This window comes from Prionailurus viverrinus, chromosome C2 (assembly GCF_022837055.1).
Source record: "Prionailurus viverrinus isolate Anna chromosome C2, UM_Priviv_1.0, whole genome shotgun sequence".
In the NCBI taxonomy this organism is placed as follows: Eukaryota; Metazoa; Chordata; class Mammalia; order Carnivora; family Felidae; genus Prionailurus; species Prionailurus viverrinus.
In genome coordinates, this window is record NC_062569.1 from 105,119,592 (window position 1) to 105,146,504 (window position 26,913).

At 36.6% G+C, this 26,913-nt stretch overlaps 1 protein-coding gene across 11 annotated transcripts in view; it reads right to left on the reverse strand.

Moving 5' to 3' along the window:
* Positions 1-26,913, reverse strand: part of BBX (BBX high mobility group box domain containing) — a 286,902-nt gene that overhangs the window by 154,672 nt on the left and 105,317 nt on the right. For 7 of the 11 annotated variants that reach the window (XM_047875041.1, XM_047875040.1, XM_047875030.1 and 4 more), the window contains one exon: positions 18,926-18,999. The gene's annotated coding sequence lies outside the window, so the exon portion shown is untranslated. Of the gene's footprint in view, positions 1-2,290; positions 2,409-18,718; positions 18,904-18,925; positions 19,000-19,786; positions 19,808-26,913 lie in introns of those variants that run through there. The other 4 variants (XM_047875036.1, XM_047875037.1, XM_047875039.1 and 1 more) reach the window with 4 other exon arrangements.

Here is a 26,913-nt window from a genome sequence, read left to right on the forward strand (position 1 = left end):
TTTCTTGGGAGAATTACTTAGCTAGCAAACACACCCAGCTATTTCAGGGTGTCTGATTCAAGTGGGTTTGAGAGAAGGTACAAGTGGAAAACTGTGACAAATAAAAGCAGCTGCCGCGAAGGATAAAACTAATTAAGAAGGGAGGCTGGTGCCTGGGTGGCTCAGGCAGTTGAGCATACGACTCTTGATTGTGGCTCAGGTCATCATCTCACAGTTTGTGAGATTTGAGTCCTGTGTTGGCTCCATGCAGACAGCACAGAGCCTGCTTGGGATTCTCTCTCTCCCTCTCTCTCTGTCCCTCCCCTACTCACATACACTCTCTCTCTTACCCTCTCAAAATAAATAAATAAATGAAAAAATAAAAAATAAAATGACCATCAAAAGAAAGTGGATAAATAAATTGTATTATTTTCTGACAATGAAATACAACTGTGATCATAAATGAATTACAAGTATAAGCAAGGAGGACTCAAACATGATGCTGGGCGGCAAAAATAGATGTTCCATCAGAAAACAGGATATTGTATTAATGATATAAAATTCAAAAACAAGGAAAACAATGTAGGGGATACGTAAATATGTGAAATAACTCTAAGGAAAAACAAGGAAGTAATAAAGTCAACATTCAGGACTGGGAGGGCAGGGGGAGGGGTGTGATCTTAAAGAGAAGTAATGGAATCCATCCAGGCCAGGAGCAGCTCTGTCTCCTAAGTTGGTAGTAGGTAGTACTCAGCTATTCATGTTAATGTTATTGTCTGTATCTTCTCCCAATGTTATAAATATTCCCTGTATATATAGCATTTCTGAATACTATGGGGTTGCTTCTATTTTTTAAAAGGTCTCAGAAATAACACTATATTTAAGAAACTATTTTAGGGGCACCTGGGTGGCTCAGTCGTTTGAGCGTCCGACTTCGACTCAGGTCACCATCTCGTGGTCCCTGAGTTCGAGCCCCGCGTCAGGCTCTGGGCTGATGGCTCAGAGCCTGAAGCCCACTTCCGATTCTGTGTCTCCCTCTCTCTCTGCCCCTCCCCCGTTCATGCTCTGTCTTTCTCTGTCTCAAAAATAAACATAAACATTAAAAAAAAATTTTTTAAATAAAAAAAAGAAACTATTTTAAAGATGCTTTTTAAGTGTAAGTAACAAGAACCTAACATGCATTCAAGAATTTATAAAATTATTTAATTCACACAATAGCTCTGAGGTAAATATTTTCATCCTTAGCTTACATATGAGGAAACTGGTATTCAGAGTTATGAAAACTGCCCAACATTACACAGTTAGCAGGGGTGGTATTCAAACCATATCCAGTTCTGAAAATCATGGTGTGTCTGTAGGTAAGACTGTCTAAAATATATGGGCAAAAATTAAATTTTAATACAAAAACAACTTGTTATAAGGGTTTACTGTTTTATTTCATCTTCATGTTTAAAATGCATCCCTAGAAGTGCCTAGGGTGGCTCAGTCGATTAAGGCTCCGATTCTTGATTTCGGCTCAGGTCATGATCCCAGGGTTGTGGGACTAAGCCCCGCATCAGGTTCCACACTGAGCGTGGAGCCTGCTTAAGATTTTCTCTGTCTCCCCCTCTGCCCTTCTCCCTTACTCACACTCTCTCTCTCAAAATAAAAAATAAATAAAAATTAAAATTAAAAATTAAATGCATCCCTAGATTCCATTCTAATGGCATGTACTCATTTTATGTCATAGGGTACCTCTTTATTATTTCATAGTCACAATTTAGCCTTAAACTCTATAAATTCTAAAGCTGGCAACAGATACCACTTATGTTTATGGGAAGTCTCAACTAGGCTGTACTTCTTTTCATAACTTGAATTTCTCTAAGAAGTTGAAGGCAAGTCAGCTGTTGGTAGGCTATAGCTTAGCACTCTTTATTTTACTACCCTCCCATCAGGAATTCACTCACAGACAATCCAACAGGCTGGCCAAGCCTCACAGAAATTACTCACTTCCACCCTCTCTTCCTGTATCTTTCTTCCAATCCTACTTTAAACTCATGCAGGAAACCTGAATAGTACCACCTGGTTTTCTCTACTCCATCAACTCTGGGCCTGTGCAGCACACATACCACACCACTCAGCTATGCAATTATTTGTCAGCTTTTTATTTTGCTGTTTTCATTTGCATGTGTGTCTAGCCTGCAAGGACCACTTAGAAGAGATTACAGATTTATTTTTTCTCAGCTATGCCCTAACTCATTCTTCTTTGCCCAACGCATCACCGACTGTGCTCTGTAAACAGTAGTCACTTAGTAAATGCTGATTGACTTACTACGGTAGAACAACTCGCCTCTGGTATTTCTCAATATCCCAGTGAATCCTCCACATCTATAAACATGCTGGAGATGATACCAGGTACTGCTAGAGGCTTGGGGTCTTCCTGAGGGTGCCTGGGACAAGAAAAACACAGAGAGAGACCAAAGACAGTCAGGAGAAACACAGAGAGAGGAAACACGGAAACAAACAGAGCATGGTGTAAGAGGAGCAAAGAGTCAAGAGTTACAGAGAAGCTAAGCAGCCAGAGACACTCGAGAGACAGGGAGGAAGTCAGCAATCTCACTTTGGATTGAAACTACATTTTTGGTACTCTACAGTGTGTAATAAGTGCCCTCGTGTTACTACATTTATAAGATAATCATTTCAAAGTTATTTCTAAGGTTTTTCTGAGCTTACATCATTATCTATTAAAATTTGTCTTTACAGTCTCATCTTTGGAGACACACATACACAGACACAAACACCTAATCCTCAAAATGACCCAGCTGTAAATAATATATATATTTACTTTTTCCAATTCTCCAACTTAGAAAATGTTTACTCCAGAGGGCTAAAGTGACTTGTTTAAGGTCATAAGCAAGATGATAATTGGAGCCCCAATTCTTCTGATTCCAAAATCCAATGCGTTTTCTGATATCCCACGTTCTCTATTAGAAATGAATCCTGTATAGGGGTACCTGGGTGGCTCAGTCAGTTAGGCATCTGACTTTTGGTTTCAGCTCAGGTCATGATCTCGCAGTTTCATGAGTTCAAGCCCCATTTCAGGCTCTGTGCTGACAGCATGGAGCTTGCTTGGGATGTTCTCTCGCCCTCTCTTCTCTCTGCCCCTCTCCCGCTTACAATATCTCTATCTCTCTTGAAATAAATAAATAAACTTCAAAAAAAAATAAATCCTGTATAAATCATATAAATCCAAACTACACATTCAAAATAAAGTTTTCTTTTGAGACACTGAACTACTCAGTTTACTCACTAGGACACTACCTCAGTGCTTCATTTATTTTAAAAATCTATCAGAAAAAGTAAGTCAAGATGAAACTATATCAGAATGATAGAAAATTTCAAACAAATTAAGTGAATTAAGTGAATGGCCACTTGATAAAATTTTAACATTTAAAAAAGAAGCTAGAGTTAGTTCATTGCTTTTATAACTTGGTAATTTCAAAGTCTTAATGATTCAACACATTTCAGCTGAAAGATCAAAAAATGCTCCATGTTTCAATGAATTCTTAGATTTAAATACTACTAAGCTTGTCTCAAACTTATTCTCTCATGTCTCAACTGAAGTCTATACTGCATGCAATTCGATTTCAGGGTACTATAGTAGAAATGATTTAGGGGCATCTGGGTGGCTCAGTTGGTTAAGTGTCCAACTTCGGCTCAGGTCATGATCTCATGGTTTGTGAATTCGAGCCCCGTGTCAGGCTCTGTGCTGACAGCTCAAGGGCCTGGATCCTGCTTTGGACTCTGTGTCTTTCTCTCTTTCTGCCCCTCCTCTACTCACGCTCTCTCTCTCTCTCAAAAATAAATAAACATTACAAATGTTTTTTTAATTAAAAAAAGAAATCACTTAATGCATTATTCTTTCTATTACTATTGCTTTAGTATTTTCTCTTGAGGGATACTTACACTCTTCTAAATAATCATTGCTTTTGAAAGCAATGTAATTGCCAGAAAGCTCCTCTGATACAAGGGTAAGCATGTTATTGGATTTCACAGCAAGACAAGATAATAAGAATACAAAGAAATTTCTATTTAATTCTGCATCAATATATTTTTCTAAGTTCAGCAATTTTTAAACCAGAAATTTTCAAATGAGGCCTAAAATATAGTGCTGTTCTGCCCTCTAGTGACTGGCTAGGTTTTGCTGACTACATGCTTTTATTTATTTTTTAATTTGCTTTCTAAGCAATACTTACAATTTTTTAATACCTATAACGGCTGCTTTTTCATAACATGGACAATGAATAAAGAGTACTAGTCAACGTTTCAGATACAGCTTGTGCTTTGAACACAATGTAGGAAAGAGATACGATTTATTTTCATAGGGACGATACACCTAAGCATTGCCAACCAAAAAAACACAAAAACAAAAACCGCACAAACATTAATATAATCTATTCCAGTCCTTATTCAGATTTTTATGTAATTTATTTAGAAAAGTCAGAAAATTATACTCCTGTCAGAAACTTCACAAATTTCATAACTATAAATCCCAAATTGGTTAATTTCATTATTTGGGAGACTGAGATATCAACGTGAGTAGTACTACATACACCACACATAGATGAACAATTTTCTACTAATTATAATGGGGCAAAAATATGCTGAAGAAAAAATTATACTGAACATCATTTACCCTTCATTGTTCAAGTGGCACTTCAGGATTTTCCTGAATTTCAGTGTTGTCATTAGGAAACTATCACTTTACATGGAAACATTAATCAAGGATCCAGGTAAGACAGAGTTATACAGACTCTGTATTCTCAATTCACCCAAATATTTCAATGAAAGTAGGTATTTTTCCCTCTTAGATTCTCTTGCCATAAACTGCTTGCAAAGAAATGATGCATTTCTAGAACAGCATTTCTATTCTAATCCCAAACATACTACTTCTACACACCTATGTAAAAAATAAATATTACATCTGTACACACAAATGTAAAAGGATACCTGAGTATGTGAGAATAATCCCCAGACAGTATGGTGGTGTGCTTAAGACACAAACCCTGCAGCCAGACTGCCAGAGTTTGAATTCCCACTCTGCAACTTATTAGCAGTGTGACCTCAGGCAGATCACTAACCTCTCTGTGTTTCAGTTTCCTTATCTACAAAATGTGAATAGAAGAGACACCTACCAATAGCAATGTTTTATATCTTGATAGGTACTTGGGTTACACAGGTGTATGCATTTATCAAAACTCAGAGAAATGTACATTTAAGATTTGTGCACTTCACTAAATGTAAATTTTGTATTAACAAGTTGTAAATATTGAACTGTATTCCATAATAGGTATGCTGAAGTATTTACAGAGGTGTAGTGATATCTTTAGTTTACTTGCAACTAAGTCAAAAATGAACTGATGATGGATAGGTTACAGATATGTAATAAAACAAGTATAATTAAAATGTTAACAGTCAAATCTAAATGGTGAGTATATGAGTGTATAATGATGTTTGAAAAGTTCATAATAAAATGTTGGAGGAAATAAATCCACCTCTCATAGAGCTGATGTGAAAATTAACATATATACATAATGGCATTAAATACACAGAAAAGTACCTGATAACCAATAATGGCAAATGGCAATATGTTCAAACAAATGAAAGTGATCTCTTCTTCCCTACTTGGAGGAAAAGGCTAAGAAAATAATGAGAAGTTGAGCCCCCACACCAGAATGAATTGTTGCCATCAAGGGTATTAAATATAGCTCAACTTTCAAGTAATTCACAAAACTGCATGGGCCACGTAGAGAACATGGTCTTGAAAGTCAGAAAATGCTGATTTGAATCTTGGCTCTGTTTTTAATTAGCCAAAAAGCTCAGACAATTTCAAGATTCTAAGCCTCAGTTCCCTCCTATAGAAAATAGGAATAATGATAACTACACATGTCTAGAGTCACTGTGAAGACTAGAAAAACTATATTCTCTCTCACACACACACACACAACAGAAGGAAAAATGCAAATGATGACAAGTGGAGTTTTCATCATTAAATCATTACTAGCAATTAGGGTGAGTCTATTTTCTGCAGATGGAAACAAAAGTGGTTACGTATCAGATTCTAACCCAGAAATTTCATATGCAGGTGGCCTACTACTCTGAAGAGCTTTCGACAGGATCTTTATTAAACCGGTGGGCCTTATTTAAAGCATCACTGTACTTAGTGTAAAAGAAGAGCTGGCAAAGACAGGGAATTCATTATTCATCCCTCTGTAATGTCAATTATAATATAAGTCCTACAGGAGAGGCATTTATAAAGTAGTTTGCTGATATTTTAAAGAAAGTCACTTCAGTGCATTTGAGGAAATGATATTAGCACCTGGATAAGTTTTGATCTGAAACAGTCTAAGGCAACATATTTAAAGGAAAGAATATTAAAACTACATTTACAGAAGAGGAGTTCCATGCTCCCAGGGAGCAGAACTGTAAGTCATTATAGATTACTCCATGAAAACAGTGGCTTAACATACAGTTTCAGCTAAAAAGACAATCAAGAACATGTAAAACAGGGAATACTGGAAACACTATACAAGTGGCTTCTGCTGCCTTGACCAATCTACAAAAACTGCTTTCCCCAAAGGGCTCCTGAATCACCCTAACCCAAACACTGTTTGGGGCAGTTAGCGCTCTACATTTTCCAACATTTTTGTTGGAAACTCTTCCCCATCTTCTTTGGTACTATACTCTCTTGCTTTTCCCACCACAGATCTGATTGCTTTTCTTTCCTTTAGACTTCTCTTAACAGAGAATAGGTGGGTGTTTTCCAATGTTCTGTCTTAACCAGCCATATTTCCTACTTTCACCAATACTCAGTTTCAAGCTCTACCTCTCCTAAGCTACATTTATCTTTAGCCTGACTCTCTCCCAAGCTCTTACCAATTTATAACTACATCCTATACATAATCCCATGGATATCCTCTCTGCATTTCAAATCCAATCCATTCTATACTGTACCCACCCCCTTCCCCAAATCAGCTTCTACCACCATCTCTCTCCTGGTAGCAGTACTGTCTGAACACCCACGCTTAAATTAAAAAGCTATCTCAACACCCCCACTGCTTCCTTCCCTCTTATGATACCCTCTGCAGCCTCAGCACAGGTTCTGTCTGTTGCCAAATCCTACGGATTAGTAATTTGGTTCAAGCGACAAGACAGGATGTGTATTCTTTGAGAAACACAGTGAAAGCTGAATTTATAATCATGAAATACACACAGACACACATACACAAGCTGAATAGTTGGTACCAAGCGTTTGAGAAAATCTTCATTGAAGGAATCCTTAAAACTGAGTATCTATTAATATTTGCCCTGCAAATTGGAAAAAAGACTTATTTGATTTTGTGAGTTGAATACCTCAATTTAACATTTTGAACTACATCCAGACAGGGTATAACCTTCATGTCTCTCACAGTGGTTCCATTTACAACATGCAAACGCTATCAGAAGAACAACTTCTTCTTACCTAGGATTTGCTAAGTCCCTTAAACCAATCTTTCCAATGCCTACCTCTTTTCCCTTCCAATCCATCCCTTTTAAATATCACCTGCTCAAAATTTTCCAGTGGCCCATTTGCTTTTAAGGAGAAAAAACAGTAAACTTACCCTGACATTCAAGGTTCTCTTACATTTGGCTTTTCTAGGTTTTCCATTTTACCTTTATACACAGCCCATCCCAAATGGCAAAAGGGGTCTATTAGCTTTGTCCAGACTTTAGTATTTTCCCCTGTAGGTAGTCTTACTTAGTTTTTCTACCTGAGATTTAAGACCTTCCTCAATTCTTAATGAGGTTTGTCTCTCTTTCCTGTTTAGATTTCCCCTATTATCATATTGTAACTCTGACATTGTCTAAAACAATAACTTGCACGTAGTAGTTCCTAAATACTAAATAGTTCCACATAGCACTAAATATTTATTAAACAAACAGAGGAACAGAAAATATATTACTTTATCTTTTACACAAAACATTTTTTCCAGTAAAATTACTGAAGACCGTTCAGGCTCTAAAAAGAAACAAAACAGGGCATCTGTGTGGCTCAGTTGGTTAAGCGTCTGACTCTTGGGTTTCGGCTCAGGTCATGATCTCACAGGTCATGATCTCACAGTTCATGAGTTTGAGTCCTGTATTGGGCTCTGCGTGGACAGTGTGGAGCCTGCTTGGGATTCTCTCTCTTTCCCCTCTCCCCCTGCTTCTCTCTCTCTCTTTCTCTCTCTCAAAAATAAATATACTTTTAAAAAAATTAAAGAAATAAGACAGAGCTGAAGAATGCAAACATGCTCATAGATGGGCTAGAAAGGTTTAGAATTTTAATATACACTAATAATTGGAAAAGTATATAATAAGTCTATAAAATCCATGGTTTTTATGGTTAGAATGCACACATAATCAACTAGGAAAAGGCAAAATTGCTATAAAAAGACCACAAACACCTAACACATTCATGCTAGCTTACAGAACAGCTTTTAGAAGGAATCAGGTATTTTCACAGATACTAAATTATCTTCAAAACAACCTTAGATATATCAATTACAGAAATATTCAAAATTAATAAATATGTCAATTATATTCAAAATTAATTAGTATACCTACTGATATTAGTGACAAAGACCAAGTTGTATTAGTTCATGCTCATGTGCATGAAAATTATTATGAAATAAGTACTTTCACAGAGTTAGCATTTTCTGCAAATGTAGAAAAATACTTGCTTCTCTTGGATCAATTAATTGTGAAATGTTAAACCAGTGACCTAAAAATGAAGGGAAATTTTGCTTCTCTAATTTATGAATAAACTAGTAGAGTTAACTCATGACTGAATTAGGTATTTAAATTTTTTAAATGTTTTATAGTTATCAGGTTCAGAGAACCAATTTATGAAATGGCTGTCATACTTTAAAAGCCATTAAGAATTCATAATACATTTCGTTGTCTTGCTAAAATAGTATTTGAAAAAAAAAGTTTATAAAACTTTACTGTAATACTTAAATAATTTGTTTCAGGTAATAATTGTTAATACCAAGAATATAAAGCAATAATAATCCTAAAGTAACTACAATCCACTTAATGATAGATGACATCAACATTTTCATATGCTTGAGTTTTGATTAGGTTTTAATAAATTGCAAAACAAACTGGGGGAAATCTAAAAATCAAACCTCTATCACATATGACTGTGTGGAAAATATTTTAAAGTATCTAACCATATAAAGCACAAACATTATTCTTTCCTAATGATTCAAATCAAGTCCATCCTGTATTCAATAAAGACTTCCAATGTAATAAAGATGCGTACACGATGAAGCTGGACATTTCTTTTATTGTGAATGGAGACAATAAAATGCCTGAAATTCAATTTCAAGGAATGGTTAAGAAGCCAAAAGGTCAAATTCCACTTTTTACTTACTGTCCATTTTGAGAACAAACACATTTTCTCAACAGTGCCTGTCAAGTTCTGAATTGGCATTGCATCTTCTGGCATTTTTAATCCTCACAACAACCTTGTATGATCAGTATTCCCTCCATTTCACAGATGAACCTAGGTAACTTTCCCACAACCCAATCACAGTAAAAGCAGATTCAGGTTAGTCTTGAGTCCATCTGAATCCACAGCCCTCATTTCTAAGGATCAAGCTACAGCTCAAACAAACAAAAGTGACACATTTAAATCTGTCTTCCATAAGAAAACCTTTATGTTTTTGCCTATCCATATTAATCTCCAGGAAGCAATAGTGAGTATTTATGCAGTTGACAATCTAGAGGCAAGAATAAGAATGTGTATAAGCAATATGAAGTAAAACTTCTAGAGTATTTTTTTCTTTTTTTTATTTTTCTTTTTTTTTTAATTTTTTTTTTCCACGTTTTATTTATTTTTGGGACAGAGAGACAGAGCATGAACGGGGGAGGGGCAGAGAGAGAGGGAGACACAGAATCAGAAACAGGCTCCAGGCTCTGAGCCATCAGCCCAGAGCCCGACATGGGGCTCGAACTCACGGACCGCGAGATCGTGACCTGGCTGAAGTCGGACGCTTAACCGACTGCGCCACCCAGGCGCCCCTAGAGTATTTTTTTCTTAGGCGCATTATAAATTCTAATGTATGAAACATTTTATTACAATAGAAATAATCCATAAAAAATTCTAGGATTGTGATGATTAAAACTCATAAAAAGAGACAAAACTGGTACACCTTTACCATCAACAAGATAGATTATAAAAGCCTCATTAGAGAGATTTATCTTATGTTCTCTAAAAAGCGAAACTCTTCAGTGACTACTAAAGGCAACACCTACCATTTTAAGAGAAACAACTAACGTTTCAAACCTGAAAGCTATCATTCCTTTAAAAAGGGTTCACATCACCAAATGAATTGAACCATGAGTCATATGCTTCCTCAAACAGCGAGACAAAACCACTGCTACAGCAAGAGCTTTGTTATTTCACAAGGAGATGGTCTGCGGCTACTGATTTCAAACTTTACCATTGTCTCTTTTACATTATCATGTACCTAATGTGAAGACTTGGGAACTCTAATAATGCTGAAAACACAGTAGGTATTCAAAACTATTTTGAGGGCATGGTTCAGAGTTTCATGTATGTGTCCATCCAGGTGGTGCCTGGATGGACAGAAGGACATACACTACTCTGTGCATGCATGCACCTCACATTTTGTAGGTTTCAGTGTCTCTCTAATTTGGCAATTCTTCATTGGAATTAGTGTGGCAGAACTGAGAATGTTTTAGGACAGTGTTCATCAGATAAACGGTAGCCTTTTATTATTTAAGCCTTCTTTAGAGCCACTTCCTCCCCATGCAGCTGGCTCTCTCAAGAAACCTGTCCACTGTAAGTGCCTAATGGCAATGTTTAGTGCCTTAAAACATCACCTGAAGTGGACCACTTCGGCCATGAAGAGACACTTGATAATAAATGGTCTTACAGTAAATGTTAAGGAACCCTGAAATAGTTACATGATTTAGCTGCTTTTTAAGAATAGTAATGGCAGAGGCAGAACAACTGCAAACTAAACTAAGCAAATTGTACAAGTCTATATAAAACCAAGACACAACATTCTTATCCATCATCTTCACAGATTAACTCAAATACAGAAATGCCCTAAAGATAAACACCACCACTGCCCTCCCCCCGCCCTGCAAGAATAAAACACCTAACTGTGGACTTCAGCTTACATTTTTGGTATATATTAACTGAATCCAGGTACCATACACACAGCATCTCTTCAAGCCCCGTTGAACCAACTTCCCTCCCCTAAATCTCAGACATTCACATGCATTCCACTCGCAGGGCTGCTGATTGACTGTTAGGGAAGTACTTGGCAAAGGTCTTAATAAACCTTGTTGACTCGATGCATGCTATAAAGGAGTCAATAGGCACCCAGAAACTTTCTGCTGCTCATTTTAAGTTCTTCAGCCCTTTTAACATTTATTGATTATAGGACTAACTGCCAACTGAAAAGCACAGAGAGACTTTTACTTTTGAAGAATGGCTTAATTCTCCCTCAATTCAGACTGGGAAAAATAATTATCTGCAGGTAGACCAGGGGATACATATTAACACCAAGTTCAATGAATATAGGGTCAACGAAACATGAATTCTGGTAATACTACTTTATCAAATGTTTACTAAACAAAACAACTTCCATATGCCAAACACGGTTTCCAGATTTGGGGGATGCAGCCATGAACAAAAAGACTCCAGTGTAAAACTAAGGAACTTAGTTTCTTGAAGAGGTTATATGAAGAAACTATATGCATACACTCATACATACTTACTACTTACACTTAAATGTGTACATACAGAATATCCAGTAAATGCAGTATATATTTTACACTAAAATACACGGAAATTTTGACAAGTATGTTATGAGAAATTTGGCGCCATTAGATCCATTTATTTTCCTGGGAAAACACATTTCTCTATAATAGAGATCAAAGGGAATACCAATGTCAGGATAAAAATACTTAATTTAGGGGTGTCTGGGTGGCTTAGTTGGTTGAGCATCAGCCTCTTGATTTTGGCTCAGGTCATGATCCTAGGATCATGGGGATTCAGCCCCACAAGGCATGGAGCCTGCTTGGGATTCATTCTCTCTCTCTCTCTCTCTCTCTCTCTCTCTCTCTCTCCCCCTCCCTCTCTTTTCCCCACCTTCTCTCTCTAAAACAAACAAAAATTAAATGAAAAAAATAAAAATTTAATTTATTCCCGACATTTCAGGGAAGTATTAATGCATGGAATGAAGTCATGCCTGAATTTATACTGTCCTTAACTAGTAAATACCATAATCAGTAGACTAATTTTATTGTTCAGAAGAAATATTCTACTAAAATGTACTGTATACAAGGCTTTTGAGTTTGAGTCATTCTTGTAAATAGTTTTAGAGTGAAATTGAAATCAAAAGTAGATAAGAATCAAGGGGCACCTGGAAGGTCAGTCAGTTAAGCATCTAAACCTTGATTTCTGCTCATGTCATGATCTCCTATTCATGAGATCAAGCCCCAAGTTGGGCTCTATGCTGACAGTACAGAGCCTACTTGTGATTCTTTCTCTCCCTCTCTTTCTGCCTCTCCCCTGCTTACTTGCACATGTGCCATGTAGTCTCTCATAAACAAACATTTTTTAAAAACTTTTAAAAAATGGGGCACCTGGATAGCTCAGTCAGTTGAATGTCCAACTTCGACTCGAGTCATGATCTCACAGTTCATGAGTTTGAGCCCCACGTCAGGCTCTGTGCTGACAGCTTGGAGCCAGGAACCTGTTTCTGATTGTGTGTGTGTGTGTGTGTGTGTGTGTGTGTGTGTGTGTGTGTCTCCACCCCTCCCCTGCTCACGCTGTCTCTCTCAAAAACAAACATTAAAAAAAACAACCTTAATAAAAAGTAAATAAGAGTTAAAATACCTTTCAACCAATTAAACTAACATCCACAAAATTAGACCACTGCTCAATGGCTTATCCTTTAGTCTATAAATACACAAGGTGAGATGATAAATTTTATAAATCAATTTAAAATTATTTTTACACGAAGATGTTTAAGTCTCCGAATTTTGTTTCTTTTGATTAAATTTTCTGTTTTAGATAGGCATCAAATCATCAGAAACTGAAATTATTCAAGAGATACAATAGGTATACTTACAATAATTCAAAGATAAAACTAAGAGACTTATGTGGAGTCTATATCAATATCCAACAAGTAAATGTACTATTAACCTATAACGAATCTCAAACATCCACCAATTGATTTATCTAATAGAAAAGGTACACTATATATAGAAAGAAAGAAGTACTACACAGATGGTCAATGAATTATATTTAGACTATTATTTGAGAAATCTTAGCAATCATTACCTGACTTATGAGCTGATATCTGAGGAAAGGAGAGAAGAAGGAAAAAAGGGATAAAAAAGGGAGTGAGGGAGGTAAACAGGTAGATATAACAAGGAGACATAACAGATTTAGGACTTCTTGACTTCTGTTGGCATTACTTTAAATACACAATCTTTTCTTTCCATTTGCCAAAATCTTAAGTATAGCTGACTCTTGATCAATATGTGCGTCCACATATACACAAAATTGTTTTGACAAATACAGTGCAGTACTGGAAATATATTTTCTCTCCCTTATGATTTTCCTAATAACATTTTCTTTTCACTAGCTTGCTTTATTATGGCATATAATAATTTATTAATATATTTATTATTAAATTTTGATAAGTTAAAATTTATTATGCCATATAATACATAAAACACACAAAATATGTGTTAATTGACTTTATGTTACAGGTTAAGTTTCTGGTCAACAGTGGGCTGTTAGTAGGCAAGTTTTTGTGGAGTCAAAAGTTACACACAGATTTTCAACCTGCAAGCGGTTGGTGCTCCTAATAACGGCGTTATTCAAAGGACAACTCTACATGCCATTTCCCTGTTTGAGTTCACAAACAACTCAAAGTAAAAGAACACTGCCTAGAAAAATGTGAATTGGCTTGATTATAGTAAACAGAAAAAGGTATAACCCAAAGAGTAATTGAGTTACTCTTCATACTAATTTTCAAATATATTCTATTCCTATAAGCAATGAATACACATGGAAATCAACTTTTCAATGATGTAATTCCTCCATTATACAAATCACTCTGATTTTCAGTTCTTAGACTTGATTCTTTCACTTGTAAGAAACTCATTTTCATGCATGGTGACTTCAAAGTGGAAGAAATATGAATTAGTGATTCCAAATGTCTCCCACCTCAAAGATACATTGATATTTTTAGAATTTTAAACTGTAATAAGTGAGGTTTTCTTGTTTATAGATTCATAGAAAGTATTTTTTTTAACCTTCACTTCACTCTTCGGTACAAAAAAGTGATTACTTCTGTTATGAACTGACTTAATAGCCCTCAAATTCAGAGGGTGAAGCCCCACATCCTAATGTGACTGTACTTGGAGATAGGCCTGAAAAGTAGGTAAAGGTCAAGTAAGATCATAGAGTAGGACCACTATCCAACAGAACTAGTGTCCTGTTAAGAAGAGGAAGAGACCCCAGAGCTTGCTACTCCACACGCACAGAGAAAAGTCCATGTGGTACACAGCAAGAAGGTGGCCATCTACAAGCCAGGAAGGGAGACCTCAGCAAAAACAGAATTTGCCTGTATCCTGTTCATGATGGACTTTAGACCACAGAACTGTGAGAAAATAAAATCCTGTTGTCTGAGCCACCCAGTCTGTGGTATTTTATTATGGCAGCACAAGAAGACTAGATCGTCTCTAAAACTAAAGAGCTTACAATTTTTAGGTAGTTTTTACTGATAATCCAGTCGAATAACAGACAGTTACAATGATGATCCATTTACACAGGCACCTGGGTGGTTCAGTCAACTGAGTGTCCACTCTTGATTTCAGCTCAGGTCATGATCATAGAGTCGTGGGATGGAGCCCCATGTTAGGCACTGTGCCAAGTGGGGAGCCTACTTAGGATTCTATCTCTCTCTCCTTCTACCCCTCTCCCCACCTGCATGCACACACTCTCCCTCTAAATTAAAACGAAAAAAAAAAAAAAAAGACAACCCATTTATAAAGTGAAGAATTTGGAACAATTTGAAGAGTAATTTACTCCCTCAAATTATTTTACATGTTTTCCTAAATTAAACAAATGAAACTGTCATTTTAGAGACAGCATGCAGCTTTGACCCATAAGAGGTATCAACTATGGTGTACCTGATTCTGAGAGTAGGAGGGGATAATAACAATAGAGAAGGTCTTGAAGGAGTCTAAATAATTTAACCCTCATTAGAAAATAGAAACAGGAAGCTCTCTCTGCCCTTGGGTGCTGTCCCCATGTTTTAATAAAAATACATTTTTCCACTGAAACAAACAAAAAAAGGAAAATTGTTACATAAAATCTTGATAGAAATGTTTATTCTTTTGACACCAAACGGCATTTACTCTACATGGTAAAGAAAATTTCATTGGAACTCTCTCCTGTTCTTGTACCTTGCATCAAGATTTCATCAAATGTGATTTAATCCAGACCTTATTACTATTCAGAGTGAAGGGCACATATCTACATTTGGCAGTCACACTGTCCTTAAAACTCCTGTATTTTCAGTGTAAGAAGTGAATTATTAGATCATAGGGTGGGCTAATATTTCTGCAGGATTTACTCTTTCTCTTGCTGTTAAGAATAAAGCCACTCTGGGACACGTGGATGGCTCAGTAGGTTAAGCGTCTGACTCCTGACATCAGTTCAGGTCGTGATCTCATGGTCCTGATATCAAGCCCCAGGTCAGGCTCCACACCGATAGCACAGAGCCTGCTTAGGATGCTCTCTTTCTTCCTCTCTCTGCCCCTCCCCCACTCACACACTTGCTCTCTCTCTCTCTCAAAATAAATGAACTTCAAAAAATAATAGTAATAAAGCCAAAACCACTCTGTACTTTCAGTAGAACTGTAGGAGAATATATAGGTTCTTACACATTAAGGACAATATATTAAAACACCTTGGAGGTATGCTTCTGTGTTTATATATAAATATACACACATTTTACATATATATACACTGTCAGATGTCTGTGAAAGGTATTTTATAGTGCATTCAAGATTCTTAAACTCTGACCACAATTTTCTTTTTTTAACTACCATTTCTTGAGTGCTTCCTATGTGCCAGGTGCTACATCAGGCATTTGGCATACTTTTTTTAATTCTCACAGTCCTACAAGGTAGAGATCAATACAAATAAGTCTATTAAATATACTAGAACCCCTTACTCTATGATGGGACAAGTTCCAATGCTTGAAACATCAATAAACTCCTTAGAACTTGTCACAGATAGGGTAACATAGTTCACTGTATTCTTTTTGGATTAATAAAAATGAAGGGATTCGTGGTCAAATAATTTGACATGTTAAAGAGATTCATTATAAAGAATGAATGGACATTTGGAAGCTTAAAATACTACATGCACTCTGTCTCTCCAAAAGAGCCATAGGTTCAGATATTACAGGTAAAATATGCACTGTGCACCCCAATCAGCCTTTCCTTGACCATGGGACATGTTTTGGCTAATGAAATGAGAGGTAGTGACATGTACCACTTACAACCAACAGTTTTTCACGTTTCCACGATCATTCCTTTTTTTTCTTCCACTTTAAGAGTTATGCATCCCAAGGGCACCTGGGTGGCTCTGTCGGTTAAGTGTCTGACTCTTGATTTCAGCTCATGTCATGATCTCACGGTTCATGAGTTTGAGCCCCGCTTTGGGCTCCAGGCTGACAGCACAGAGACTGCTTGGGATTTTCTCTCTCTCTCTCTCTCTCTCTCTCTCTCTCTGCCCCTTCCCTGCTCGTGCTCTCACTCTCAAAATAAATAAATAAACGAAGGAGAAGGAAAAGAAAAGGAAAGAAAAGAAAGAAAGTTCTGTATCCCAGAAAGGTTGCTTCTTTAGGTTTGGTCCAGGGACAAAGAGGACATTGAGCACAGTGGCAGCTGATTCATCAAGAACATGAACAAGAGTGAGAAATACATTTTTACTGCTATAAACCACTCAGATTTGGGAATTCTTTGGATAATGAAACATAACTTTGCCTAAACTGAATGATACATCATGTTTCCTACATTTATTGGACTCTAGCATCTTTTTGCCATGTAAATCTTCCAGGATCTGCTTCCTAAATTACTCTTGGTTTCACACGGCATCTTTTCTGTTTCTTAGTTAATACTATATTTAAGATGATCATAAATGTAAGCTAGAAGTATATAGTGTTAGTCATCTTCATTTAGGCTTCTTAAATTTTATCAGCAATTTGAATTTATGTCAGTTTCTTATAGTCAATAAAAAACATTTTATTGAAATTATCTGATTAACATTCAGAAATCACAGATCAGAGGGCTACTTAAGTCAAGACCACCATACTAATGCTGATGAACAATTTAGTTTCCTGAACAGATCAGATAAAGTTTCCAGCTTTACTTTCTAGATATGTATTCATATTTAGCAAATTCAGAATACTGCCACAAATTTAATTTTCGTTAGGCCTCACTATATTCAACTCCCTTCAGGATTAACAATGGAGAAGAACAAATTTAAAATTTCAGTATCAATATTCAAATATCTATAGTCTATTCTGCTGACCCAGTAAAACCAAAATCAACTGTGCACTAAACTGGCAGTCTTAAATCCAGAATCTGTATTTGAAACTTAATTGTGCCTTCAAGGATAGCACAGAAAGGAGGAAAAATGATAACCAAGTCCCAACTTCTCAATGGCATTTAAGATTTTGCTGGCGTTTAAATATCCAAGTAAATAGACATTCAAGCTAAGGTGTACATGGGTTACTTACTGCATGTACAATCTTAGACAATGACATTCAGCAGCAGGGCTCAGAAGCCTTACATTTATACCCACGTCATAAAAGCAATATTCAATCATATACTTACTAAAACATGAAGGTAGCCACAGATATTCTAGACAGATTTGAAAAGCTAACAAATCAAAATAATTAAAAACAGGAAAAGATTTAAGATTTTCTATTAATCAGAAAATTAATGAATAAGTTCATAAAATAAACCCTAAAAACTACAACTAAACAATATCTACTAGATTTGTTCATTTTAATTTACATCAAATTCCTGTCTTTAAAACATCAGTTCACCACAAAGTGTTCAGACATCAGCAATCACACCTTCGAGTCACAGAAAGAGACAACTCTATGCATTTAAGTAGCCATTATTAAGATTAATCTTAAAATACTATTGCCATATCTTAAACCCATTAAAAAAAAACTCTTCTCCTCTGAAAGTAACTTATATACAAGAGGACAGAGTTATAGTATCTGTGAGTTTTAGAGTTTGGTATAATATGTCACATATATATTTTACAATCTCAAGTTTTTCTTCGCTGTGTGGTTTTCATATTGAAACAGTTTCATAATGCTGGTACACCTGCCTCTATTATTTTTAACAGATCAAAAAAATACTCCATAATGCTCTGATACAAATTCATTTTTCAATTAAAGCCAAAGGCAGTGCAAACAAAAATAACTTATGGGGACTAGACCCATTTAATACTTATTTAGGTACATAACCTCTACATATTCAGGACTTGAATAAATTGGACGTTCCGCCAACAGGTCATTACTGTGGGGAAACTAATCAGAGATTTTGACATAATTTTTTTTAATTCATGATTTTAAAGGAAAATTTAACTTACTTGATGATGGAGATTAAAATGTCACTTTAAAAAAAAGTGATTCACTAAAAAAGACAAAAACCACACAAAGGTATCACCCTTCCCTGATCACCATGGAAGGTGAACGTATCAGATAGGAAAAAGCGGAGACCAGCTTGGACAGCACATAGTTCTTGCCGGCTTCACTGCTTCCAGCTAAGTATGATGCACCTGTGATGCTGCTCTTACCGGTCAAGTCAAGACTTTCCATTGTGATTTGAATGGAACATCAGAATTTCCAGCTTCTGTGATGCAGCAGGATTCTGTGAAAGACCAAAAGCAAATGGTGAGTCGTGAAGGACTTTCAAAAAAGCTGACACTTCTTGTCCTTTAGCAAAATTATACCCCCAAAATGAGTAATGGCCAAACAACCAAAACAGGCAAATTAATAAAAATTCCTATGCTAACACGATTTAGAGAAAGTGGCCTAAAATGTTTATGGTCAATTTTAATTTAACAAAAGACAGTCACTAAAATTATTCAACGGAAATTCTGAGATTAAAGTTATAGATAGGCAATAACTTGTCAGGTTTTTGGCTAAAATCAAGTGTAGAATTACACACAAATCCACTGGAAAAACAGGACATTAAACTGACATTCTAACTAGATACAAGTTATTTTAAATGACTGGTCCAATCCAACCAGATAAACTGTGGTTCAGGTATTAATCTTATAATTTTTCTTTTAAATGTTTTAAAGATGAGTGAAGCAACACAGTTTTGTTTTATTTTGTTTTTTGTTTTTTTTTTTTTAAGGTGAGGAGTAAGGGGAGATGTCCACAGAGAAAAAAATGTTACCAAAAAAATTACTTTCTAGCTAAAAGTGATGAAGTAAACATAGGAAAGAGGATCAAAATCAGCAAAAGGTTGTCCACAAAAACTAAATGGAACATTTGACATTAATAATACTGCAAATATAGACATATACCTAAGTTGTATCACTTTTAAGAATTCAGTTATTTCAGTTTCTAGGTGAGATACATTTGTTTAGTTGCTAGGATGCTCTAATGGTAATACTAAAATCACATTCAACTAAGACAGAATTTCTTACCCCTTTGCCAGTTGTATTTCTTTACAATCAACAAGCTACTCTGTACTCTAGAAACTGGATATCATGTACTGGCTTACAGCTCTATCAATATTATTAGTCATTTTGTGACATAACTCAAGCTTTTTACCGAATCAGCCATTATGACATGGAAGCACTTAAATTAAATATCAAAAATATGTAATGATTCATCTGAGTAATCCTATCTAGACTTAAGACAATTCAGTTACAACCCAGTGCTATTGAAGAAAACAGCTGCAAACAATGAACAAAATATTAAATGGTCTCATGTGGCTTCATACAAGTTACTACTCATACACCCATATTTTTTAAAACCAGAGTATGGATGAAATGATAAATCCAGATCTTTGAAGCAAACTACAAAGGACCCATATGAATACTTTCAAATTAAATGACTGTGTTTTTACTAAGTGTACAATTCCAAAAACCAAGTAGTGGTGTAGAGTCTATTATTAGCTATCATAAAATAGACAACTGACATTTTTTAAAATACTATTTAAAAAAATTCATTATCTCATATATTTAATCACCTAATTTTTTTCATATAAACCCAAAAGTCAATATAGAAAAGAAACATTAAAATAAACACTGTTAAAAAAAAGAAAGAAAAGAAAAACACTGTAAAAATAGGTAAAAATCATTAATAAATAATTATAAAAAACTGTTAGGTAAATAAATTGGTATAAATGAAAAAAAAAATTATACTGCCAAAAATGGGAAAGGAGGGTCCAACATTAATTAACAGTGTGGATTTAATTCTTATTTTGGTTTAAAGATTTGTGTTCTTTTTGGTTTAAGAAGTGGGCACATGCTATGTGAGAAATAAAATGTTAATATATCCTATACACATAACTTCTTTTAGGAGCCAAAAAATAAACTTTCCCTAATCTTTGGGTACCCTTGTCGATGTGTTTGTTCATATAATCAAATACACATATACATATCAAAAAATGGACTCTAGTTACACCTTATTTTGATGATTATTCCATAATTTACCAACTGTGATGCAACTATCTGTGGATAAGTGGGGAGGGACAGTAAGGAGGCGGACTATGCTGTGGCCAGTAGGGGTTTTAAAACTCTTAGGGTAACAGAGAAATGTTGTTGGACTTAACTGACTGGGAGAGAGAAGCCAGGGAATCAGCCACGAAGTAGAGGTCAATTTCAAGGCTGAAGCTTCTGCCTGAGACAGACTCCCTTTGAGTTCTCTGATAGCCAACCTTAGAGACTCCAGATTTTATCTGGTTCTTACAAATGCCCACATGAGTAGCTTCAGAAAAAGCAGTTTCAGCATAAGCTGCTCTGCATGTAAAGTTACAAATACTTCACAAAGTGTTATCATGTGATGGAAATGGGTGGCTGTGTGAGGTGTCAGAGGACAGAGGGGGGCGAGCAGGGAGAAATGCCCAAGGTGCGAACACAACCCTGCAGATTGGGGGCTTGAAGGTGCCCTTCTTCCACAGCCAGGGCAGATTTTCACCTCAGCCAGCTCATGCCTGTGTTTTCTGAGTTCCACTTTGGCTTCTTCTCAACCCTCACTCTCATCCTTAGCTCACACTGCCTCGTTAAGAATCTGTTCTCTTCTCCTTTTCAAGACCTGTTTCCTACCAGTGACCCCGCCACCCCCAGGGGATGCATACCTAGCAGGACTGATCAGGCACAGCTCAGGATTCCCTCTGAGAAACTTCATGGCAGGTGGGAGAACTATCTATTAAATATCTATTATTTACCTCTTACTGCAAATTGGGCATCTGACTTGGCATCTGAAAAACCTATCTTAAAGAATGGGCCTCAGCAATCACTGAAAGATCCCAAAGCAACTGGCTTTCTGGCACGGCTTACACACTGCCCCTTGGGGTGCTATGTTTTGAAAAGCTTATTATACTAAAATAAGGTGAGGTGCCACTTCTTACAATGAGACAGACTCCCAATTAGTGTTAATGTACAGTATAACATTCAAAGGCACATCATGGTAAAATCCCCTTCTATGCCAACACTGGGTGTTTTGCACCCTGATGTCATTACTAGCCCGTCAGTTCAGAAGAGACTCCAAGGCAACCATGTTGCCCACTTATATGGAAGAATATTTAATCCCCACGAATGACTGCTTTTCTGATGTTTTCATCAATTCTCTGGATAATAGATTAAGCTTTAACTAACTCATTTTCATACATAACCTTAATTCAATCAAGCTCAATAAAAGTCATTCTGGACTGCAATTATTTGCTAAAGAACAATTACATTCAAATGAAAAAAAAATTTGTTAGTCATGATACAATGCATGGTACAGATGTCTCTCCATTTACGGTACCATAAACAACAACAACAAAAATAGCCAAACTAATTGAAAAGGAAATAGATTTTTCCTCATTCTCCTGAAAAATAGAATACTCTTGGTTTTACACCTGAAGAAAACAAAATGGAGAACCCAAGAAAGCACCTTTGAAAATTATTACTTCCAATGTTTATGCTTTGAGACTGCATTTCTAATCTGAGAGTCAGCATGACCTCTGAAAGCCAAAACAAGTCCAAGTCACAAAAAATAGTCTTAATACTCACTCTTTTGCTAAATCTTTCACTGGTTTCCTCCATTTCCCCAGCAACATGTATTCCACTCCCCATAGGTTATGATGTAGGTTTTCTTAAAAGATTTTTTCTGTCTTAAAACTACTTCTTTACATGAGTACAATTCTTATATTTTCCTCAATTCACTCTTTTATATACTACATGCTTACAAATAAAACTTAAATACAAACTCCAAGCTATTACTTCTGTGTAATATATCATTATTTGTAGTCTAAAAGATTCTCACTGGGGTGCCTGAGTGGCTCAGTTGGTTAAGCATCTGGCTTCTGCTCAGGTCATGACCTCGAAATTGGTGGGTTTGAGCCCCACATCAGGCTCTGTGCTCACAGCTCAGAGCCTGGAGCCTGCTTCAGAATCTGTGTCTCCCTCTCTCTCTGCCCCTTCCCCACTCATGATCTCTCTCTCTCTCTCTCTCTCTCTCTCTCTAAAGGAATAAACATTTAAAAAAAATTTAAAAATAAATAAATAAAAGATTCTCACTGATTTAACAAAAGCCTTCCCTGTCCTGTGTGTGCCTAAGGTCTTCACCCAATCTCCTCAATAGTGGCATCACACACATTATTCAATAGTACAGTACTGAAAATGCACATCAGCTGTTTTGCAATTGGGGGCAATGAATTCCATGCTTTAGGTCACTGTGGTTCACCCATAGGCCAAAGGATGCTTTTCCTAGAAATAATAAGCTGATAGTCTGACCTCCAGTTAAATCACTTCCTGAAATAAAATATCTTCATATAGACAAAGATAACTGCAGATATATACTTACACACACACACACACATACATACATACAAATCTACACATACACACATATATATGCTTTTTAACAAGTGCTGTCTTTATTCATACAATATATTGCCAACACTTTCGTTAAAATCTTTATACTTGAAGCTTAAACCACAGCTATTTCACAGGCATTTTTGGCCAGGCACCAATCTTTAACAAATTACAACTGTCAGCTATACTGAAAATGGAAATCTCTTAAGAGAAAATGCAAATTTGAAGTACCTCTCTGTCATCTTCCCACGTAGGCCCTTGCATTTCCTCATGACCCAGGGCCTTTAGGGTAAGGAACTTTACATATAGTATAGTAATACAGGCAAAACAAGAGTTCTCTAGATATCTAAGTCATTACAGATTTGTCCATCTGTTTGGAATTCCCAGTAAGCTGTTAGAAAACACTAGCAGGCAGAGACAAAAAATTCTAGCAATCATTGTTTGACATGGACCTCTTATGATAGCAAGATGAAATATTTGGAGGACACATGGGTGGCCGGTTCAGTCAGTTAAGCTTCCCATTCCTGATTTCAGTTCAGGTCATGATCTCACTGTTTGTGAGGTAGAACCCTATGTTGGGCTCGACACTGACAGTACAGGGCCTGCTTGGGATTCTCTCTCTCCCTCTCTTTCTGCCCCTCCCCTACTTGTGCTCTGTCTTTCTCTCAAAATAAATAAATAAACTTTAAAAAAAAAAAGATGAAAGGTTTGGAAATCCTCTCCTTTTCAGGACTCAATACTGACCAATTATAAAATTATGCTTTAAAAACTACCTACCATCTATCTATATGCCAACAGCACACAGATACAAATGATATAACCTTTTATAGTTTGAGAAATTATTAATAACTTACCACGTATTAACACTGCAAATAGTAGTGTGTTAGTTGCTGGTTTTTAGAAACTGATGATCTAGTCGGGTAATCTCTCTCTCTCTCTCTCTCTCTCTCTCTCTCTCCCGTCTCTCTCTCTCTCTCTCCCGTCTCTCTCTCTCTCTCTCCCGTCTCTCTCTTTCTCTCTCTCTCTCACACGCACACACGCACGCACGCACACACACATACACACAATGTTAAATAATAGTAGAGAAAAATGCATGCCAAAATGGTAAACAAAGAATTCAAACCAGTTAGGATGCACAAGGGAATCTACGCGGGAAGTGACTAAAGCTGGCACCTGAAGCTGAAGCGTGGCAATTTGGGATATGGGGAGACAGCAGATGAGGGGTGTGTTACAGGCACGGGATGAGCCAAAGTTCAGTACTGGGAAGAAGCATGCTGGAAGGGACAGGAAGCAGATCTAGCTGAAGTGCAGGGTTCATATCAGAAAGTGGAACATGAAACGTGGGCTGATGAGAAAGTAATGCAATTTGCTTTTTTTTTTTTCCCTCTCCATCGTCTCAAAGAATAGAGTACAGTTACCAGCATGGTGTTCTGCAAAGCACACTGGCCTTAGTTAGGGCCAAACCCTGCATCTACCATTTACCACCCTGCAATTGTAGGTCGATTCCTGGGGCTCTCTGAGCCTCCATTCCTCACCTTCAAAATGAAGATAACAATCCCTCCACTTCTAAAGGTTGCCTTAAATTATTAGAAGATACAGATACTCAGGGCTTGGCATACAGTAAATGTTCAATAAATGTCCGTAATCTCACTGGAGTTAAAACTAAATGACAGAAAAGCATTTAATAAGTTACATTGTGAACACACTGAAATTTGCCTTGAATATTCTCAGCATTTGGATGCTAGTAAATTGCCAGTTTTTCCAGTGGGATTTCACTGTAGATTCTGTTTTAATTTAGGTGGTTTTAACATACTTTTAACTCTGACAGTCTGAGAAGCCACTTTTTACTCCTACCAATTTCGAGGTACATTTGCTGATTTGATAATATGGGTATTTCATTATAATGCTCATTTGCCATAAGAATGTTGTTTCAAAGACCATGGTGGAACCATGAATTTCTGCAGTTTCCATAAGTAGAGGTGGAAAATGAGTAGGCATTAGTCCCGTCAGATGGCTTGGCAGGGAAGCAGTGAATGCCTCTTTTATACTCTTGTGAACTACATAAATGTGCCTTTGACCTTCTCAGGCAGGGGAAATTGCACATTTAAGGCAGAAGGAGTTTCACTTCCAGGAAGAGTATAAAAACACGCTTGCTAGCAGCTACATCAGGAATACCAACAGGGAAACCCCAGGTACTTTGGGAAGATTCATTAGCTCTATCAAGCCACTGAGCACCGAGCTGGAAAATATAAGGTTAGGATAATCCCAGCCCTGTGGGATAACCTGCCATACTTTAGGTAGGTTAGACCAAATAAACCCTGCCCTACACACTTCAGGAATTAGCCTGAACCTTTAGGGAGGCGTTCTGTGAATAAAACCCACTTGAGAAGCCTTAGAACCACCTTGTCCTTTGAGGTAAGAAAGGGTTCCTTTAAACCTGCTTTCACTTCAGTAGTAATTCGCAATATACAGAAAGTCACATTTACTTAAACAATTTAGTCCAAAGTCATTCAGTTTTAGGAAGTCAGTCATTTGCAATTTACATAAATGTTAAATGGAAAATATTCTGTTCTGAGAAGTAAAGGGCACTAGCCTTTCCCTTTTTTCCCTTAATTAACTAATTAATTAAATAGCACAATTTAAAGAAATCATAAAAACAATTTAAAATCGTGTGATGTTATGAAAAAGTACATTTCTATTGATATTTTACATTGTGGGGTTTTTTTTGTTTAAGAGAAACTACTATTCAGGAAATAATCCCTGTCCTTTTCAAGTACCTAATGTATATCTAGTAAAAGCTTAGCTGCAGAGAGACTCTTGCTTCAAATATGTTAATTGAAAGAATATTCCTGATATGAAGACAGAAAGAATCTGCTCAAAAGTGATCCACAGTCAGTGCCAATACACTCCATTTTGAAGTTATTTATTCACCCAACAGTTGTTCCTGGGACAAACAATACCACACAGTGATTACTGTGTTATCAGAAAGATCCAAGAAAGTTTTCTTAGAGGGACACAGAGAAGTCCAATCACATTTCCACAGCTGAAACTAGGGCAGACCCAAAAAGGTAAAGTGATGGGACAAAAGGCATTCAGCTGGTTTGTGACCAATAAATACCTCAGGTCACCACAGTGCTTTTCCCATGATTCCATGCTGCTAACCTGCAGGATTTGATGTCCTCCCCACTAGAGATTCCAATAAATCATGGAATCACAAAATGCTGGAGGCAGATGAGAGCTGGAGTCTCCTGCATTCAACCCCTCTGACCACAACAAGCTAGAGTCAGAGCTAGGCCAGAACCCAGGGCTCCAGTTTGCCATTCACAGAACAACAGGATGCTCCAGATCAAGTTACATTAGATCCTTATTCTCCCTGTAGTCTTCAGAGAAGCAACATTCAACTGGAAAAGGATCATAAAACATGGCCTAACTTCTCACTCGCAAGGTTAGAGGGTCAGAGACTGCTTCTTGGCTCTAGAACACATTCCCCCTCCCAGTTTGAAGACAGAGAACAACACTGTTTTAGTTGTAGAAATGAGCATTTAAAATATTTGTCTTTTTAAATATTTTTATAAAAATACGTTGGAGTAAAGCGTTAAAGTTGGTTTACATGCATGGAGGAAGGGAGTCTAGAGGAACTCTGTACTTTCCACTCAGCTTTGCTTTGAACCTAAACCTGCCCTAAAAAAAAAGTTTATTAAACTTAAAAAAAAAGTGAATGTCAGTGTATTTCGTTCTAACAATAT